The 21,669-nt window shown below is 34.6% G+C and overlaps 1 pseudogene; it reads left to right on the forward strand.

Annotated features, from left to right (window-relative positions):
* Positions 1–1,075: 1,075 nt before the first annotated feature.
* LOC120272455 lies at positions 1,076–16,040 on the forward strand (annotated as a pseudogene).
* The last annotated feature ends 5,629 nt before the right edge of the window (positions 16,041–21,669 follow it).

The following is a 21,669-nucleotide window of genomic DNA, read 5'->3' on the forward strand; positions in this document are numbered from 1 at the left end:
GTCACTGGGGGTTAAACACTGACCGTGTCGACATGTACTCTGATATCGAAACTATAGTTTCTCACCGCTTTCCGTAGGTGAAGCGGCCTCTGATAAATCTGGCTCGGGTCACCGAGGGTAAACTTATGAGTTTTGATATTCTGGCTCGGGTCACCAAGGATAAATATATGAGTTATGTTATTTTGTTTTGGCAATAGTTGTTTAGGGGACGTATATGCTTGGTTTTGACATCTGTGTTTATTTGAAATAAATTTGATTTCTGATTTTGATTTTGATAATTTATGATTTTTGTAAATGATCCTTATAATTTTTAGTGGGTGCTTACTGGGTTATTAAGCTCATAATTTGTTGTTTAATATCTTTTCAGATCAAGAGTAGAGTTGAGTAGCGGATAGCTTAGTAGGGATCGCTAAGCAATCGTCGAGGATTAGCATGTAATAAGTCCTGTTTATTGTGGGTCTATGTTTTATATGAATAAGTTTTTATTGTTTTTGCAATCCACTTGTTTTGGATCAGGTTTTGAGGCTTTGTATGTCTACTTGGTTTCGGCCTTGTAGGTGTATGGCCGTTTGTCGACGTCCACGGTCCATAGAGCTGGGTTCGGGGCGTGACATAGGAAGAAGGGACAGGAAGCTTGAGAAAAAGAGAAAAAAAGAGAAGAGACGGAACAAGGAGAGACTGAGAAGGAAGAGAGAAGGGAAGAAGGAAGAAAGAACAGAGAAGAAGAAGAAGACATAGAGAGCTTTGACAGACAAAAAAAAAGAACGATTGGGAGGTATTGTGTCTTTTTTTTTAAAAAAAAGGAAATTAATTATTATTCTATATGATTTTTGCATGCATTTAAAGAGAACTGGTTACATGTACATATATTAGCATGAAATTTTAAAAGGAAATCCATATAATGTCTCCATGCATTTAAAGAAAAGAAACCATGCACGTGCATGCATTCATAGCATGGGTTTCTTTTCTTTATCTTGTTTTCTCTCTCTTTCTCTTGTTGTGAGCTCCGAACTATGCGTATATGCTTTCTCTCTCTCTTCGTTTGCCCACCGATCGAAGCCGGCTTGTCTTCTCTCTCAAGAGCATCATCAGCATCATCAACAACAACATGGACGGTGGTGGCCGGATGAGATCTCGCTTCGACGAGGACCACAACTCAACCCAACTCAACGACGTCACCGTCCGGCGAGTCCTCGTCGACAAGCCTCCATTCACATTAAGTCGGTTAAAGAAATCCATCCCGCCGTCCCTCTCCTCCTCACTGCCTGGCCTCTATACTAGATCATTCAAGGCTCCATCCTCACCGTCGTTTGGGTCATCGCTCACGAGTGCGACCACCATGCCTTCTCTGACTACTTTCTTCTCGACGATATCGTCGGCCTCATCTTCCACTCTTTCCTAATGGTGGCCCTACTTCTCCTTGAAATACTCTCATCGTCGGCTCCCTCAATCATGATAAGGTCTTCGTCCCCAAACCCAAATCCCAACTCTCCTGGTTCTCCAAATACCTCAACAATCCCTTAGGTCGTTTCCTCTCCCTCCTCATTTTCCCTTATTCTTGGCTGCCCTCTTTACCTTGTCTTCAACGTTTCCGGCAGTCCTTACCCTCGCTTTACCTGCTATTTTGATTCTTACAAGCCCTATCTACTCTGGTCGGGCTACTATGTGGGGAGTGGGAAAAACATGGAATCTAAGTGAGCTTCTCGATCATGTCAAGTTTGATCATGGTTACACAACCAACAGTCCTCCGGTCATTAGTTTACTTGAAATCATATAAGAGTTTGGATGTGAACAGAGATGAGTTTTCCTGCAATTTGTGACTGGATCTCCTCGATTACCTCTAGGTGGCTTCGCTGCTCTCAACCCAAAAATGACAATTGTTCGCAAGCATTGTAACAACCATGTCGATATGGACTTGCTAAGTGTGACGACTTGCCACAATTATGTAAAGTTGCCAGTACACTCATCCAAGGAACATATGAAGAAGAAGCTCTTATATGCAATTACCGAAGGATAAGGCTCCTTCCATCTTTCATAATCTAATGCATAGATAGCTTCTCACTGTCATGCTAAAATGAAGGGTAATAAACTTATGAATTCCTTTATTAGTCTTTTTAGGATGGTGGTGCAAATATAAGGTTTGATGCTAGAGGTTGGTGAAGCTGATTGTGGACAAACAAGAGGAGGCCCATTTTTAGCAATGTGTACAGATTAATATCAACTTACAGGCTAGTCATTGATTTAATCGTATGACCAAAAAATATAGGACATCGCCTTAGTAGCTAGTTGAACTTTTTTTTAAGACTTTATTTGTCTTTTATTTCTGTTCCATTGTATAGAATTGGTGCAAATATTTATAGTCCATCCAATGCACAGCTTGCTTCTTCTATGTTTGAATTAAAAAAAATGAAAGGATAAGTAGAAAAAAAGAGGAAAAAAATAAAAGAAAGAGAGAGGAGAAAATGATGAAAGGAGAGTAAAACAATGAAAAAAAATGAAAAAAATGAAGGGCGAGTAGACAAAGAGGAAAAATGAAGGGTGAGTTTAGAAAAAAGAAGAAAGGAAAAAGAAAGAAAAAGAAAGGGAAAAAATGAAGGAAGAGGAAAAAGAGAAGATATAAAAATGAATGATGGATGAATTTATTGAGGGTATTTTGGTAAATTTTTTTTGCAGGGCCTCCTCTAGAAAAATCCTATGAAATTTCTCTCATTCCACCTTGAAGTCTTGACTTTCTTAGGGTAATGAGAAATTTTTTATAAATTTCTCTCATTCCACCTTGAAGTCTTGACTTTTTTGGGATAAGGAGAAATTTTCAATGAAATTTCTCTCATTCCACCTTGAAGTCTTGACTTTCTTGGGGTAACGAGGAATTTTCTATAAATTTCTCTCATTTCACCTTTAAGTCTTGACTTTCTTGGGGTAACGAGAAATTTTCTATGAAATTTCTCTCATTCCACCCTGAAGTCTTGACTTTCTTGATGTAACGAGAAATTTTCTATGAAATTTCTCTCATTTTACCTTGAAGTCTTGACTTTCTTGGGGTAACGAGAAATTTTTCTATGAAATTTCTCTCATTCCACCTGAAGCCTTGACATTTTTTTGGGGTAACGAGAAATTTTTCATAATTTCTCTAATTCCACCATGAAGTCTTGACTTTCTTGGGGTAACGAGAAATTTTTCATAATTTCACTCATTCCACCTTGAAGTCTTGACTTTCTTGGGGTAGCGAGAAATTTTTTTCATAATTTCTCTCATTCCACCTTGAAGTCTTGACTTTTTTAGGGTAACGAGGAATTTTTTATAATTTCTCTAATTCCACCTTGAAGTCTTGACACTCTTGGGGTAAAGAGAAATTTTTCATAAAAAAATCAAATCCTCTCTTCAAGCTCATTTTGAGGTCTTTTGACACTCATTGGAGTAAAAGAAGTGAAATGAAAAGAAAAATGAAAAAAAATTTTGAAGTGGAAAGAAGATTAAAAAAATGAAAAGTTCACAAAAAAATATCTCTCGTCAACACTCATTTAAAAAAAGTTGACAAAAAAAAAATTTCTTGAAGTTCATTATGAGGTCTCTTTCACGAAAATGAAGTGGAGAACTCAATTGGTGGCTTAACAAACGGAAATCAAGTCCATAATTATAGCTTAAAATCCATTTTAAAAGAAAAATCAAAATTGCAAATTAATGACCTAACCATGTTGAGGGTCACAACTTAAAGACCTAATAGTCAAGGCTCAAAAGCATTGAAGAGTCAAGACCTAAATGCACCATGAAAAAGATAAATGCAACTCCGAAGTCTTAAGACACAAAGAAGTTATAGACTTGAGGAGTTTTACAAATCCAGGAGCTGGAGCTTTTACAAGCACAAGGGGCCAAAGTCTTCAGTGACAAAAGAAGTAAAGGTGACCAAGTAGGTAACTCATAAATGTAGAGTGGCCGCAGCTTGAGAACTAAGCGATATGTCAAGACACAAACCCACATATAAAAAAATAGAAATCGAGGAGGGTCACATTCACAGAGTTAAAAGGATCTTTCGACATACTTTCAGTATAGGAGCTAAGAGCACCAGCTAAAAAAAAGAGTTTGAAGAGCATGATAAAAATAGCCCTCTTAAAAAAAAATCTCTTGTTAACCTCTCTTAGAGAATAGCTCTCTTACTTTTGTATTCTCACTTATGATCATGTGTTCATATGCATCTTTGAAATTAATAAAAAGAATTACTATGTTTGCTCAGTTATTTCTCATTCACACTTGTTTTCTTAATCGGAGGTTCCCATGACATTGTCTGAGTTAATTAATATTAGGTGCTTGCCCCTAATCGGAGTCATGAACCCGCAATCATCTTAAATATAAAAAAATTAAAATTTGATTTGTGATCCATGCTTTTTAACCGGTCTAACCCTAATCAAAGGCCGGGTGAAAACAAAGGAGCCCACAGTTGACATTCAATTGGGTCACACAGGCTAAGTCCATTAACAACATGCTGATGTGGCATGCCACGTCATGCTCTCTTGCCACATCATCATGCCATGTAGATAAAAACCCTCTTTACTTTAGAGATAGTCAACTCATATAACTGGTTCTTAAATAGAAAGTAATTTAATTTCTGAATTTTTTATTTTTTAGTTAAATAGGTTGTAGCAATGTCTATTATTTAATTTGCTAATATATTTAGGGGCATGACGTGGAATGTCACATCAGCACGCCATTTACGAACTTAGCCGGAGTGTTCCAATTTAATGCAAATATAATGTTAAGATAAAAATTGAAATTTTTTATTATTCGATCACTCAAATAAGAGTGATTGAATAGTTGAGTGACTATTTAAATAATTTAACCTTTCTTTAGTGGATTGGCTTGTATTGAAAGGATTTTTCCTCTCCCTCTTGCCCTCCTATTTCTCCATAAAAAAATTTATGCTTTTGCTTTTTTACCCTAACTCAATTGTAAGTCATTAATATAGATTTTTTTTAGAATATCTATTTTGGTTAAGAGCACGACCTTGTTATTTAGTAATATCACTTTGTTAGCTAATTAATATCACTTTGTTTATGCCAATGATTTGAAAACTTTAGTTTTTTACTAATGAGTTTGTTACTTTAGTTTCTTGGTTATGTTGATGACTTCATTTATGATTTTTGTCATTGAGTTAGGTATAGCCAGTAATTTTTTTGGTAAGTTGCTTTTAGTAATATAGTAAATTATACATTTGTGGGCTTTGTTTATGGGTTATATATATATATATATATATAGATATATCTATTTTAATAATTTATGAAAAGGAACTAATGTACAAATAGGCCAAATTATTACAGATTAAAAAATTATATATATTTATATCATAAAGGGAAATTATGATTATTTGCATATTATTCATATCATACTCTACCATTATTTAGTCTACTCCAAATATAGGACAAGATAATAAAATATTATTTGATGGCTTATCTAGTGTGCATCAAATATAGGATAGGATGAGAGCTTATTAGGTTCATATTCTTTCCTACTCTTATCTAATCCTCTTATTCTATACATCTTTATCCTATTCTGTCCACCAAAAGAGCCCTTAGTGAAATTCATTATGAGATATATTTCGAATTTAGAGGATTTGGAATTTAAAGCTTTGTTTGGAGTAAAAGGGGAGAAAAATTAAAAGACATGTTTGAGTGAAAAAAAAGAAAATAATTTTTTTAAAAAACCCTCTCATATTTTTCCCACCAACGGTTTAAAATTTTTAAAAATATTAAATATTTGATTATATATATGGTTCAATTATACAACAATTAATAAAAGAAGAAAGTATTTAGTTTAAGTTTAAAATAAAAAAAACATATATAGTAAAATTCACGGTTATTATTTAGACATATTTCAAATTTGGAGGATGTAGAATTTAAATTTTCTACTAAATATTTTTTAAGTCTATCTCTGCTCCTACCTAAAGCATTTACACTTTTATGGGGCATCTAATGGTCATCTCAAGACATGATCATACCATCTCAAATGATTATCTCTTAACTTGGTTTATTAGTCTTTTAACTTTTGATAAAACAAATAAGAAATGAAAGATTTGTGTAGCTGATCTCAAATAATTGGGACTAACGGCTTTTACTACTACTTTGTTGTTTAGAATTTAACGGATTTGATAATTTTTTTCTAAAAATTTTAAATATTTGGAGAGAGGCCGTATCTTCTATGAACACCCATAGAATTGGATTCTATTAATGTTCGTGCATAGCCGTTGGTTGTAAACCATCTCTCCTTGTGAATAATGGCTATGCACAGTGCTCAGACACAGTAGCCTCAAACAGTGTTGTAAACAGTTGATAAATGCTAAACTAATCATATTTTTTATATTAGTTACACTGCATTTAGCATGGAGTTTTACATGTTTTGCACCAAAATAATACGAAATTTCATTCTTTTGTTCACCACTACCTTTATTTCTGTTTTAGAGAAAAAGAAGCAAAATCAGGGGTGTTTTAAAGTGAAATGAACCAAGTTGCTAAATCAAGTCATCACTACGGCTCACAAACAGGCATGATGATAAGTTACCACGCCCGTTGTCTACATTTACTGTTGCCGTGATCAATTTCATGACAACATGAACCCATCGATAACAACATAGAAGCCACAACGACCTCACAACAGCCATTATGAATACCATCATAGTCGTTATCAAGGCACATAACACCTAGAGGATCGTGCTATGACACAACTTGGAGCCCAAGCAACAACTTACTCACCACCGGTATCACAACGCTCGTGGTGAGGTCATGGCAGATTTTGACTCTATAAAACTCCTAGGTTTCTCTGAAATCGGGGAGACTCTTTCACCGAATAAAATAGGGTGGATGGAATTCTAGAGATCCATGTAGTGGGAGACGGGGTTTCTTCTATATTCCAGCGGATCTCGGCAGATTTCTCAAGAGTATGTCAACGAGCATTATCGGAGAAGATTGCGCGTAACAGGCATCTTCAAGGATCATCATCATAGGAGCGCGAGTGACACGAGTCATCTAGACAACCTTGGGAAACTCTAATCCCCAACATTCAGAGAGCTATTGGAGGGAGTAAGTCTAGGAATATATTAAAGGCTTATTTATTCTTCATTTGGTCTTGTGACTCTCTTGTGTTTTGATGCTTTGCTTTTTATGATTCATAAGAACCTAATTCTAGGGGAATTGGACGTCTAGGTCCCCTGGTTATTATTTGTGAATCTTGATTGATTAATATATATTGTTCTAGTTTTTGTAATCATTGCATGTTCTTAATTGATTATTACTATTGATATGGATAAGGAGGTTATGCCCCCATGTTAATGACGTCCATGCCATGATAGATCTATGCATGTTCTAAAAGGTTAGGCATAACTAGGTTTCCAGATTAGGGATTGATTGCCCCTTAGGCTTAGGGTTTGATTGGTCTTTTCTAATGGGATTCCCGCACTTAAGGCAAACATAGGAGATTGGGAATGTGGTGTTTTGAGAGGACACTGTGTGATTTCGGAGCACGCATCAATTTAATGCCCTTATCAATATTCAAGAAACTTAACTTGGGAGAAGCGTGGCCTACTACAGTCACATTGCAACTAGCAGATCATTCATTAAAGCATCATAGGAGAGTAATTGAAGATGTTCTTGTCAAGATAGATAAGTTCATATTCCCAGCTGATTTCATTATACTTGAGATAGAAGAAGACAAATACATACCAATTAAACTAGGCAGACCATTTTTGGCTACTGGGAGAGCGATTATTGATGTGTAAAAGGGAGAATTATGTCTTTGGTTCTAAGAGGAAAAAGTGGCTTTCAACATTTTTGATGCTATAAATATCCTCAAGAAAGTGATTGTTGCTTTTCGTATTGATGAGAAAAATATTTTATAATTGAATAAGTTCAATGAGTTTCAGAATGAAGCCTATAAAGATGCTATATAAAAAGCAAACAAAAGTTAGGCATTGAAAATTCAAGCCGAAGTGGTGTGGACCATTCACAATCAATAAGATGTTACCATATGGTGTTGCAGAAGTCACTCATCTAGAGAAAGGAACTCTCAAAATTAATTGGCACCGAATGAAGGCATATTTTGGGTAGAGCTTTGACAAGGGCAAAAAGAAAATCATCTTGAACCCACCATGACAAAGGAGTCGTCGGGCTGAGGACGTTAAACAAAGCACTAGCTGGGAGGAAACCCATGCATTTTTAACATTTTATTTTATTTTATTTTTATTATTTTATTTTATTTTATTTTATAGTTCAGCTCCCATAAGCTCTGACCTTCCAAGAACACCCACCACCAAAGGATGACAGTAAAGAGATGAAAGTCATGACATTTAGGAGAGTTTTTATTCTTATTTTATGCCTTTTATTCATTTATTTATTTCTCTTTGCTCACATTGAGGACAATATTTTCTTCTAAGTTTGGGGGTGTGGTGGTGTTTATAAAATAATGAAAAAAAAAGTTATTTGGTTTGTGGAACAATGATAGCCTATGATAAAAAATTTTAGTGACTTTCTAATCCATGAAAAACAATAGATGTGTCTCTCTTTTGACTATAGTGCTTGTGTTGCTCTATTTTTGGTTTCTTCACATTCTTAGCACACCCAGTTATGCTTACTGAGTTGTCCAAATCCTAAGAGATCATTTATGCAAATTAGGAGCTTACTAAAGCCTGAAAGGCACTATAGTTAGTTAGTTGAGTCATTTGTTTAAAAAAAAGAGCAAAAAGAGCTACCACCTTTGATGTGTGAAGCTGCTTCTGAAAAGTCGGATACTGAGTATGCCCTATCAAAAGAAAGGCCTACCTCAAAGGATGTGTGAAAGCTAATGTTCTAAAAAATAATTTTGATGAAAAAAAAACAACGAAATATATATAAGTAAATAAGTTTGGGAGTTCAACTAGAGGTTAGGTGGGTTCTTATTTTTGCATAAATGAACAAGGGTTAAAGGATATCGAATTAGCAAAGACTGGACACACACACACATATGGAACCTTAAATGGAGCAAGATTTACCCTATAGTTGAAATTGTGAACCATGCTTTAAATTCCTTTTTTTGGGTTTGAAAAATCCAACTTTGAGGCCAAAATTTTACTTAATGTTGCCGTTAATCATATTGCATTGTTTTATGATATTTTTCTTTCTCTTTCTTTTGTTTGAGGGCAAACAAAACTCTAAGTTTGGGGGTATTTGATGAGTATAATTTGCACTCACTATATAGACCTTCTTTAACTCATTATGAATTAAATTGAATTATTTTAACTAATTTTACTCTTAATCTTATTGTTATTGTATTGTTGGAAAGAAAGAGAATGATGTGAAGGAAGAACATGTAAGAAGCACAAAATTGGAGAAAAGAAGAGTAAAATTTCAACAAAGAGGCAACAAGCAAAACAAAAAATCTAGCGCCTAGGCGCTAACATGCAATTCTTAGCCACTGCAAAATAAAGAGGTGCAAAACAGAAACTATAGCGCCTAGGCGCTACCCCGATTTTAAGTTATAAAAGGGGCTATGGTTGAGACGAGAAATTGAGGAGAATTTCAAAGATCAAAAGGCCGGGAGTGAAGATTCGGCGGGGATTTATAACCAAGCTTTAGTATTTAGTTTTTCTTTATTTATTTGATTATGACCCTTGTTAATATGTCAAGCTTTGTAATTATTATGTTCTAAATACTTTTTCTAGGGCTGCAATGTAGCAGACTATGAAATCCTAGATTCATGTTTATTTAATTTAATTGATGCTTGTTTCAAGACTATGTTGGATATTTTAATCTATGCTTAATGCTTGTGATTGCTTGATCACCAATTGCATGATTAATAATTTTATTTGAGACCGAGAGGTGATAATTGAATTAGGTATTGGTTAAAAAATATTGTACAATCATTATAAGATAGAGATATTTATAAGATTGTATGCATCATTATAAATTTCTAGAGCTTAATGAGTGATAAGAGCCTAAATGTATGTATTTATATATATGATTTATACATACTAGCATGCATTTTTGATTGAATCGATGCCCGTTGTATGTTTAAATTGGTTATATTTGTGTGACAGATCTTAAGGAAGCCGAGTGGAGCTCAAGTATGCAATTGGAAAAAAATCGGCATCAAAAACTGCATCTTTGGGCTCTAATACCGAAGCGGGCACTATAACAGAAGAGTTGGGTGCTGGAGGAACTCGATTGAAAACCGAGCAGGCTCCATGCGTCAGTATGTAGCAAAATACTATAGCACCCAAATCAAATGTCACCCAGAATCGGCTGTAATCTCCACGGGCTCTATACGCCCTGTATGGAGCCCGTAAGGCTCAAGCGGATGAGTTTAAAAACATATTTAGGGCATCAATGAAAGGGTCTTTGGCCACCCTTTCTCCACCATCATCTTCTAGCGCTTCAAAGGGTTAGAGAAGGTGGATCTGAGGAGAAAGATCAAGGGGTAGAAGAAGGTTGCTATCAAGGAGATCAACAAGGAGTTTGCCAGCGTGGATCGACAAGCTCTCATCACTGTCTTCTAATCAACATTTCAAGGGAGTTTCTTTGGTTTTGTTCATGTTTCATATGTATCTTGAGATTTCTTTGTTATTCATGTTGAACTAGACTCCCAAGGTCACCGAGCATCTGGTAAACCTTGGGATGAACTTTCTTGTATGGATGTTGTGATTTGCTTCTAGTACTTTTGGTTTGGTTTGTGGTTCAAGCTTTATGTTCTTTAATGTGTTGTTTTTCATGAGAACTCTACGATTCAACTTCTAGGTTGTACTTGGTTGCGTGACTATCGCCCTTGTACTAGACTCACTTAGCTTGGAAGGGATTTATGTATGAATACGCCGTGACCATCAGGTATTTCATACCCCTTCAACCATTAGGGCCACATCTAGGTATTGAGTATCGGCCCTAATTAGAGATTTCCCTAGGCGTAGTGCAATCGTAGGAGAATTTGGTCAGAAGAGATTCCGAGCCAAATACTTATATGGGATTAGGGGTTATCGCCGTGACTATCGGGGTAACCTACTTTTGGATATCTCTTGGCCCAAAACTATCATTGCTTTTGTAATTCTAGCATCCTTTCTAGCTTTAGTTGTCCCGAGGGGATCCTCGCTCGAGGGCCTCAATCTTTCATTGTTATTTGCTTCCTTAATGTGCTTATATAGTGTGCCTTAGTCCAACTTGTCTATAGTTATCTCTCTTGTTAGTTTTCTTATTTTGTTTTGAATCTACCTTTCTTAGACTGGACAGTACCATCTAGGGGGAAGTAATATCATCTCTTTGGACCTCAGGGAATATGACCCTCTCGTGCTTGCGTGAGAGGTATTACTTGATGACTTGTTCACATGCAAATCTCATCAATGAGTTCCATGGGTTCATAGTTATCTCAGAGATGATGCTAACTTATCTAATAGAATATGCTATTGATGCTTGAGAAAGATCAATATGTAATTTAAGAAAATTTGATGACAACATAAGAAACAAACATTGATTGATTGAACTATATGATCTAGGTGGAATTAGTCTAGGTGAACTCGGAAACCCTAGAATCTCTTGACATTGATTCCTTCTCATCTTACTATCTTTCTCTAGTCCTTGAATTAGATTTTCTAAATTAAATCTCTTCAATCTCATTAATCAAGTAGAGCTAGGGTTAGTAATTTTGGTAATTAATAAACTCAATCCTCATGGGATGATAATCTTTTATCAGTATATTATTTGTTTGCGATAGCGTATACTTGTTATAAAAATCACCCAACAATAAGTGTCCGTCAACAGTGCAAAAGTAGGATGCACAGTGCTATGTTTCTTCTCCTTTATATCCTATCTGGTTTTAAGACAAATAAATGGTGATAAGGAAACATAGATTCATAGATTGTGTGATTACAAGCTAGGGCTTATTAAAACTAGTTCTATAACTACATTAAAATTCGAGGCAATTTATGTGTGCTTGGCTCTATTTAGGAAAGGATTCTTATCAAGATGCAAAACCATCATCTTTCTGAATGGATGCTTTTTAAAGGACCTATATGGAGGGTGACTATTGTCAGTAGTTGCCATAGATGCAAACAATTGTATCTACCCAATTACCTAGGTTGTCGTGAACAAAGAAAGCAAGGAGAGCTCGCAATGGTTCATGCAGCTATTGGTCATGGACCTTAGAAATACAAATAGCCACGACTGGGCATTTATGAGTGCTAGACAGAAGGTATGAAGCTCTTACTTTATTTGGTTCTTTGTGTCTTGAGCTAAAATTTTGCATTAATTTTTTCTGCATGTATGTTCATTGCCTAATTTTTCCCCCACAGTTTGTAATTTTCTTTGTAGGTGATGGTGTGTCCACTAACTAACCAAATTAGGGCTTAATTCAAGCAATTGATGAAATATTTTCCCACAGTGAACATAGGTTCTATGTTAGACACATCCACACTAATTTTAGGAAAATGTTTAGAGGAAAGGCACTCAAAGACCAAGAAGTTGTGGTAAGGTCACTTATCCTCCTACATATGAGAAGCCAATGAACATACAAGCAAGGATGTATTTAGGTGCCTATGGTTATATGAAAAAATAGTTCCTCACCATTGGAGTAGGTCATATTTTCATGCACAGTTTGAATGTAGCATCTTGTTGAATAATTTGGGCGAATGTTTTAATAGCCTGATTCTTAAGACTATGTCAAAGGGTATAATTACAATGAATGAGTTAGTTAGGACACAATTGATGATAAGAATACAAAAGAGAAGGGTATGCATAAAAAAAATCACAAGCATGCATGGCCCTCGAATACTTAAGAAGCTAGAAAATTTCACACAAATGGGCTATTTCTATAACACAACATAATCAGGGTGGAGTAAGTACCAGGTTTCTGGGCTTGATGGTTACTTTGATGTTGATAAAGGAGGAAATTGTTCTTGTAGGTTGTTTCAACTGAGTGGGCGTGCCCTATAGTCATGTAGTTTCTATTATTTATTACAACAAAGATGGTTTTTGTAAACTACCTATATGAATGCTATAAGGTTACCACATATTTACTAACATATGGACACAGCTTAAACCCCACACATGATGGGGATTCTTGGCCTAGAAGTAACCAAGGGCCTATGATACCACTTGAGCTAGTGAATAGGAGAATAGGTAGGAAGACTTTCCTTAGGAGGAAGAAGAGGGTTCACCAATGGGAAAGTTAGTAAGAAAAAGGTCAGGATAACATTTGGCATATGTATTGTTGTAGGTTATAATAAAAGATATCATAGAAATCAGGTAACTCTGACTATTAATGTGCTAAGTCTAAGCTATATACTTCTTAACTATGTATGTATCATGCATGTATACCAGGGACATAAGGGAAATACATGTAGGTAGCAAGAAAGTCAGGCATTTAATGTAGGACATGACATCCCAGTAGATGTAATGGATCCACAGGTTTAACTGATGATATGTTTTAAAATATTTCCAGTTTAATTATATTTTAAATTAACATGACGCTGACTTGTGCTCTATTAAATTGCACAAGGTTGATTCCTTGATCTATTAAGTCTAAGCTAATTATGGATTAAATATGCAAGGGTAATAGAGAAATTGCAATGGGCTAGCAAGGAGGACAACCATTTAAAGAAGCATATGACATCCTAGTTAATATAATTAACACATAGGTGCTATGACGATGTCACTCCCCAAACCCAGCTGGGTACGTGGCAATCGCTACAGCAACAAGAGGAGGATCCTACTTTACCCCGCATCCGAGTCACCATAAGGCTCAATATAAACCTAATATCACAATCTTACCTAAAAAAAGAAGACAAACTCAACAATAAAAATATGATAGGGTTCCCCTACTCTGAGGACCAAAAATGCAAGAAACATCAATAGAAATGTAAGCCAAGTTTTAAAATACACCCAAAGTCCAAAGAGTACAAATAAAATGACATAACATAGAAATATGGTCTAGTAGATCAATACAATTTACATGCCAACATATAAACTAACCTAGATTATGGAGGAGACACAAGTCACTCTAATGACTACCCAACATAAAAAAAATCCAATGTTGTAATCTGAGAAAGGGGAAGAGAGAGTGGTGAGTAACAGGTGTTACTCAGTGAGTGGTGACAACATAGACATAATAGAGTAATAAAGCATCTTAAACAGTTATCATCATACTAATAACAAAATTTAAAATATTTTCCAAGAATTCAACAAATCAATAATTAAAACATGAGTTATCAATGACTTACACAAATAAAATCTTCAACACAATAATCACAAGTTGAAATCATAGGCTAGCCTCAAATCATTTATGACCTAATTGATGAGTGCATTTTATATAAATATTTTATATACCCTATCGCATGATTCTCTTGTCCTTTTCGCATTCTTTTATTATAAATCGATGCTACTTGGGTATATTTGTTAAATGATGCAGATAATCAAGTCTTAGATTGAAAGGAATGAATAGAGATGAATTCTGGTGTGAAATGGAGTTGGATTGCACTTTTAAGGATAAGGATGATAGGGAAGCATGCCCATGCTTATGACCATGTACTTTTCAGGACTTGGAGAAATTTAGCCCAACTAAGGAAGCACGTACACCCGTTCTTGGAAGCACTTCAATGGAACTTGAGCAAACTAAAGAGCACGGTTTCACTGTCCCTAGCACCATCGTGCTCTTGAAGTATAGGTAGGAAGCATGGGCGTGCTTACGCCCATGCACTTTACTAGGATTTTCATAGAGAAAAGAGCATGGTTCTAGGGTTCTTAGCACCAGTGTGTTCTTCGAGAATGGACAACAAGCACATGCATGCTTATGCCTGTGCACTTTTTAGGATGGGTTGCAATCATGCCAAGAACAAGTTCCAAGACATCCAAAGGAAAACACGTTCAATAGTACGGCCGCACTTGCATTGGGAAAGGTATTTTTAAACCCTAATTTTAGGTTTTGAGGGGATTTTTTTCCTTCTCTTTGGAGACAAGGGCTAGGGGAGAGTTGGGCACCGTTTAGGGCTAAATCTGAGAAGATAGATTATCTTGGAAAAGGAGGAATGCCAGCAATGCCATCATAGATTGCTCTCTGACAAGGATTGTGAAGCAAGAAAGGAGTTTTATGGATAACATTTCTTTATCTTGTTGCTTTTCTTTGATGTATTGTAGAACCATGAGGGGTTAACTGTTATTCGGTGCCCCGAATTATGAACCTGGGCTTGTGATGTATTAACTTAGTTGCTTTGATTATTGAATTTTCTTGTAATTTCCCTTTTGTTTATCTTGATTGTTTATTTTTGTGTTAATTGTCTTGATGTTTGTATGTTGCTAACTCGACGTGGGAATTGTCGCTATCTGTATGAGCATTGATGTGGCGTGCATGTTCCCCATAGTCGCAATTACAGTCAAGAAGCATGTTAACCCTAGTTGGGTATCCACTGTCTAGATGGTGATTGAATGCTCCATTTACCTATGGCACACATTAGGGAAGGGGTTGAGTCGGCTCTGAGCCTTGAGTGAGGTCGTGCATTACCAAACCTTCCGTAGGTGGTTAGCACGGTCCAAGGAGATGTACATGTATCCATTTCCTAGTCATTGCATTTGTCGAGGAGATTAATCTGGAGCATTGTCCTTTCCATTTCTATCTTTTGAACCCAAACCTTGTCTCTCTTTCCTCTTTATCTCCGCATTTCTTTATTTTCTTAAATTAGTTTTCATCCGATCTCATGATTTGTTTAGATATTAGAAATAGAGCAAGTATCGAGAGTTATACTAGTCCCTGAGGATTCGCCTACCCGACCTACTCGGGTACATTATACTATTTATATGACCCGTGCACTTGCGGATACGTAAGGGGTGTATTAAGTTTTTGGTGCCGTTGCTGGGGACTGGCAACCCTTGAGAAAGTTTACATTTTTAGTAATCTAGCCATTTTCTTTACTTTTGTGCATATTTCACTCTTTAATTTGTCTTTTGGCTTTAATTTTTGTTTTTGTTGACTTGTTTTGCAGGTACTCTTGTATGACTCGAGGAAGTTCTTTATCTCAGCTTGCAAGATCTGATCTAGAATTAGAATGAACTCTACATAGAAGATTGAGACAAGTGAATCTTAGTAACAAGGGGTCAATGGAGATGAGTGTTGAGGTCGAACAGGATGAACAAATGGCAGGGAATGAATTGAGAAATATCTCAGTCTATGCAAGGTTGAACCTGAAAGGAACAGGGTCTAGTATTGTTCATCCTCCTGTGGCGATGAACAATTTCGAGTTGAAACCCAACTTTATACAAATGGTGCAACAGATATGCTAATCTAGCGAGTTTTGTGGAAATCTGTAATACTTTCAAGGTAAACAATGTGTCTGAGGATGCGGTTCGCCTATGACTCTTTCCTTTCTCAGTGCGAGAAAGGCCAAGCAATGGCTAGTTCCTTGCTGCAAGGGTCGATCACTACTTGGGCACAGTTGGCAGAGAAATTCCTAACCCGCTACTTTCCTCAGACGAAAATCACAAAGTTGAGGAGTGATATTCTGTCATTCAGACAGATGGACTTTGAAACCTTGTATGACACATGGGAACGATACAAGGAGTTGTTAAGAAAATATCCCCAACATGGAATTGTCGAATTGATGCAAATCCAAATTATTTACAATGGATTGAATGGAGCGACAAAGTAGATGTTGGATGCAGCAGCTGGGGGTTTGTTGCAAAAACTTGTTTTTGCGACAACATGAAGCCATCGCAAAGAATTTAAAATCTAGTCACAAAAACATTAATAATGCGACCAATTAAGGAGATGAAATATTTTTGCAACGGTAACTAGTTGTCGCAATTAGTGTTATTTGCGATGATATATTGTTCATCGCAAAAGATATTATTTGCAATGACATATTGTTTATCTCAAAAGGCATTATTTGTGAAAACATATTGTCTATTGCAAATGATAATATTTGCAGCAAAGAGTAAACTATCGCAAAAGGTATTATTTGCAACAAAGATTAAGCCATCGCAAAAAATAGTATTTGTAACAAAGTGTAAGCCATCGCATAAGGTATTATTTGCAGCAAAGAATAAGCCATTGTAACAACTTATTATTTGCTACTAACTTTGTATTGTCACAAATAAGTGTTATTTGTGACCAATCGGTATTGCTTGCAAATGAATATTTTTGTGTGTCCATCCAAATAAATTTTTTTTGTGACCAAGTCGTCTCAAATGCTATATGGAAAAATGGATAGCATACACCTAATTAATTTGAATCCTATATTACAATATAATTTAAATTATATAACAATCTTATACACAACAAACTCATTTACCACAACATTGACTCAATTTAACATAAGAACCTAATAATAGGTTAACATAGATTCATATCTAACAAAATTAAGTATTATAAAATTCTACAAAAAAAAATGACACAATAAAACTATAAAACATGAAACTAAATAAGTGTAAGGAATTAAGTGTTATAGACTTTTACAAAACATTAACTAGATAAAAGTTTGAAAAAATAAAATCCAGTAAGAGTTGGAAACATTCAAAATATTTAAATCTTCAATCATCGTCATCTTCATAACTATCTTTATTTTCATTGGCATCATCATCTTTTTTCGGAATATTCCTCCAAGCTATTCTCATTGCCATTTTTTTTCATTAGTATTGCCATGAAGGACATCCCTTATATTTTCTTGAGAATTAGCTATCACATCCCTAAGATCATTATCACCTCCCTACACACAAACATAATACATGCAAACAATTTAAAATTTGATAGTACACTATTAAAAGGAAAATTTTGCATTAAAGCCAAAGATGCATATAGATTTGGTACGAGTATTAAATAATATTAGTAATGAGATAGTTAACTATAGGATTTTGTATATACTATAAACATAATAGTATTAAAGGAAAATGAATAAGATAACATAAGTGGAAAAAGAATGGGAGATAATAAATTAAAATAACATATAAATAATACTTTACATTAGCAACAATCTAAAAATCATATAAACACGATAATTAAAAACATTAAATTATATTATTATACCTGTGTAGCTAATTGTATATTAGATAATCCCAAACTTTGCAACATTACTTGAACCATAACGGATACTTGTTATTGCAATTTATCAATTGTAGACTTCATTTGCTTGAAACGGTCCTCCCATTCTTTTTTCCTTCATCTTTTGAATTTCTTTGCATCTTTTGCTACATGGTTGAGAGGAACTACTACCATACACATCTTTTCCTTTAATACCTATACCTAATCCAAGAACAAGACCATGACTAGGATCTCCTGTAACATTGCGATATATTTCCCATTCATTTATTATTAATCCCTTAGATGTTGCTGTTGATCTAATATTATCCATTTGATCCTGACATTGAAAAAAATAATTATAAATACTCATTACAATATTAAGACTTAAATGATATAAAAGAAAACATTTATACCCATAGATCTTTTGCTTTCTCAGTAGCCCAACTCTCTCCATCCTTTTAGTGTGGAATTTTTTAAAGCAATCAATTGGGCCTAGCTTTGAACCTGTCTCTTTAACCTAAGGTAATAAAAAAAAGATCAATTTGAAAGGCATAAAACATGTATCCATTAGAAAATATTAAGTAGTTGAATGCAAATATTAGTTACCATGTCACTCCTATACTTGACCATCGAAACTCTGCCAGTAGTATGAATGATTTGAGATTGTGATTGATTAACTTTATTCTTATCACTTTTGTGCTTCATGCATACCAACAATATTAGAATTTCACTTACTCTTAATAGAATTAAAAACCTAAAACAATATTAGAATTTCACTTACTCTTAATAGAATTTCACTTTCTCCTGATTTGACACTTTTAGCCTTTCCTCTCACATTAACTTTTCAACAAAGTCATCCATGAATTTAAAAATATTTAGAGTTCAATAGATAAATTATTTAAATTAAAAATATTATTTCATTACCTTTTTTGTCTTTTATTTGGAGGTGCTGAAGAAAACATATTTCATTTGAAGCTCGAGTAGATGATGGTAATGAACAATCAAGATTAATTTCAACATTGTCATCATCTACTTGGTTTGGCGTTTGATTATTTTGTGTTTCTGAATTTGCATCATTTCTAACTCGTGCTTTTCCTTTCCTTGTCATTTTCAATATAATCCTATAAAAAAGAAAAACAAATATTAATTCTTAATACAAACATGAAAGTAAAGGAAAACAAGAGAATAACATAAATGATAATTCAGAAATTATATTAATTAATGCTAACATAACAAGATCAAGATCAAAGCAATAAATAAAAAATAGGTAAAATGACTCACCAAAATGAAGAATGTTAAAAGGTATATAATAAATATGTGACAAGCTTCAATTAGTCCACTATCATATCTTCAACTCCATGCTTATTCCAATCTTTATCTTCAAAATCATCTTGTGAATGTGATTCACATACATCATGAACAACATATTCTTCTTGATATGACTCTTCTTCACTTTCTGGAATTTCATAAAGATTTCTTCTTCTTTTTTATCTCGCTGACAATAGCCCAAGTAGGATCTTTCAATCCTTTAATATAGTAAACCTGAATCACTTGAGATGCCAAAACAAATGGTTCATTTGTATGTAGTTTTCATGCCGTGTTGACACTAACAATCCCATAACGATCTTTTCTATAACTAATACCTTTCCAAGAAGTATCATGCCAGTCACATCTAAATAACGTAACTTTATTCCCTCCTATATAACGAAATTCAATTAAATCCAATATTATTCTATAATATGATAGCTCTCCGTCATTTCCTTCTCCTTTAACCATAACACCACAATTTTGAGTTTTTTTGTTTTCATCTCAATCTCTTGTGTGGAAACGAAACCCATTGATATTGTAGCCTAGATAGCAAATTACTCTTCGTTCAAGACCTGTGCCAAAGCAAGCATATTTATATCTGTTCCTTCATCATTTTCATTATATACATCACTAATCTGTGTAGTATATTGTACATTAAAATTTTAATAAATTTTCAATCTATGGAATTAGGGAACAAAATATTACAATAAAATAATTAACGTACTCGTTTGTGAAACCAGGAAGAAAATTCACATTTGTGAATCTCATCAATATCTCTAACTCCTTTTTCTGATAGGATGTTATTATGTTCACTATAAAAATCATACAAAAAATTCCAAAATTAATTATATTAATGACATATTATAAATATGCATACAAAAATGAAGTTACATTACCTAATAAATGATTGAACATCTTCACAATTTTGGAGGATGTAGATAATAGCCGCATTTAGTAAATCATTACTCAACTCTTCCATATTTACTTTTCCAAAAGGTTGGCCAACCATACAAAAAATTTGCAAGGATGAGGTATTTCTAGATAATAAATCTCCATCATAATTTCATTCTGGACGATTAAATTTTGTTTCGATACCATGCAAGTATCGAGAACAAAATGTCAAGTATTCCACCGCTATATATCCTTCAGTAATGGATCCCTCAAGTCGTGATTTGTTATGAACATACCCCTTAACTTTGTGCATATATCTAACAAAAAAAACACTAGTTAAAATCTAAATGAATTTGATTTAAAAAATGCAAGTCATGAGAAGTTATGTGGACATATACCTTTCAATGGAATACATCCATCGGTAATTCACATGGCCACCAACTTTAGCCTCCAAAGCTAAGTGAATTGGAAGATGTACCATTATATCAAAAAATGAAGGTGGAAATTTTTTTTTCCAACTTTCAAAGTGTTAATGCAATTTCCTCTTATAGCAGATCCAAATCTTTTGTTATTAAAATTTTAGAGCACAAAACTTTGAAAAATATTCTTAATTCCATCAAAGCATAGGAAACAACATGAGGTTATAAATTCCACACGGCTAATGGAAGTAATCTCTCCAAGAACACATGATAATCATGTGTTTTCATTCCAGAAATTCTACCATCTTTCACATTTACACATCTTGATAAATTTGCTAAGTAATCATCAAGAAACTTGATTTGTTGCAACCACTGACATAAGGCACTTTTCTCATCATTCGATAACATATAACAAGCAGTGGGCAATACCATCTTGCCATTAACTTGTTTTGGATGTAATGATTGTCGATACCGTCCTCTTGTAAGCCCTAGCACGTGTGTGTCGAAAAGCCTGTATCGCTGTGTTTTATCATTAATATCCATAAGTGTACCAATATGTTGTTGAAAATATTTTTCTCAATATGCATCACATCTAAATTATGATGCAACTTTTGCTTATGCCAATAGGGTAGAGTAAAGAATATACTGTGTGTGTTTATCCAATTATGCTTGGCAGTCCTTGCGCGAGAGCTTTTGCCTCTTCTCTCTACTTTCCCCAAACACTACTTTTGCTTTATATGGCGAAGTTGATTAAGAACATCATCACCCATTTATTAACTATTTTGGTGGAGCTCTAACTTTTCTTTTTACAATCTAGAGTTGCTTTGGTGTTTGTCCACGCCATTTATGATTTATCAGGTGAAAATCGGTGATGACCCATGAACAAGTTTTGGAACCATTCCTTAATTGATAATAGCATGTTTTTTTTATTGCAACAAGGACATGCTGGCTTTCCTCCCAAGTACTCCAGCCAAAACATAACCATATGTAGGAAATCATTTGCAAATCACAGTGGTGCCTCCTCATTTGAGCAATACAACAACTGAAA

The sequence above is a fragment of the Dioscorea cayenensis genome, chromosome 2, assembly GCF_009730915.1.
Source record: "Dioscorea cayenensis subsp. rotundata cultivar TDr96_F1 chromosome 2, TDr96_F1_v2_PseudoChromosome.rev07_lg8_w22 25.fasta, whole genome shotgun sequence".
Classification (NCBI taxonomy): domain Eukaryota; kingdom Viridiplantae; phylum Streptophyta; class Magnoliopsida; order Dioscoreales; family Dioscoreaceae; genus Dioscorea; species Dioscorea cayenensis.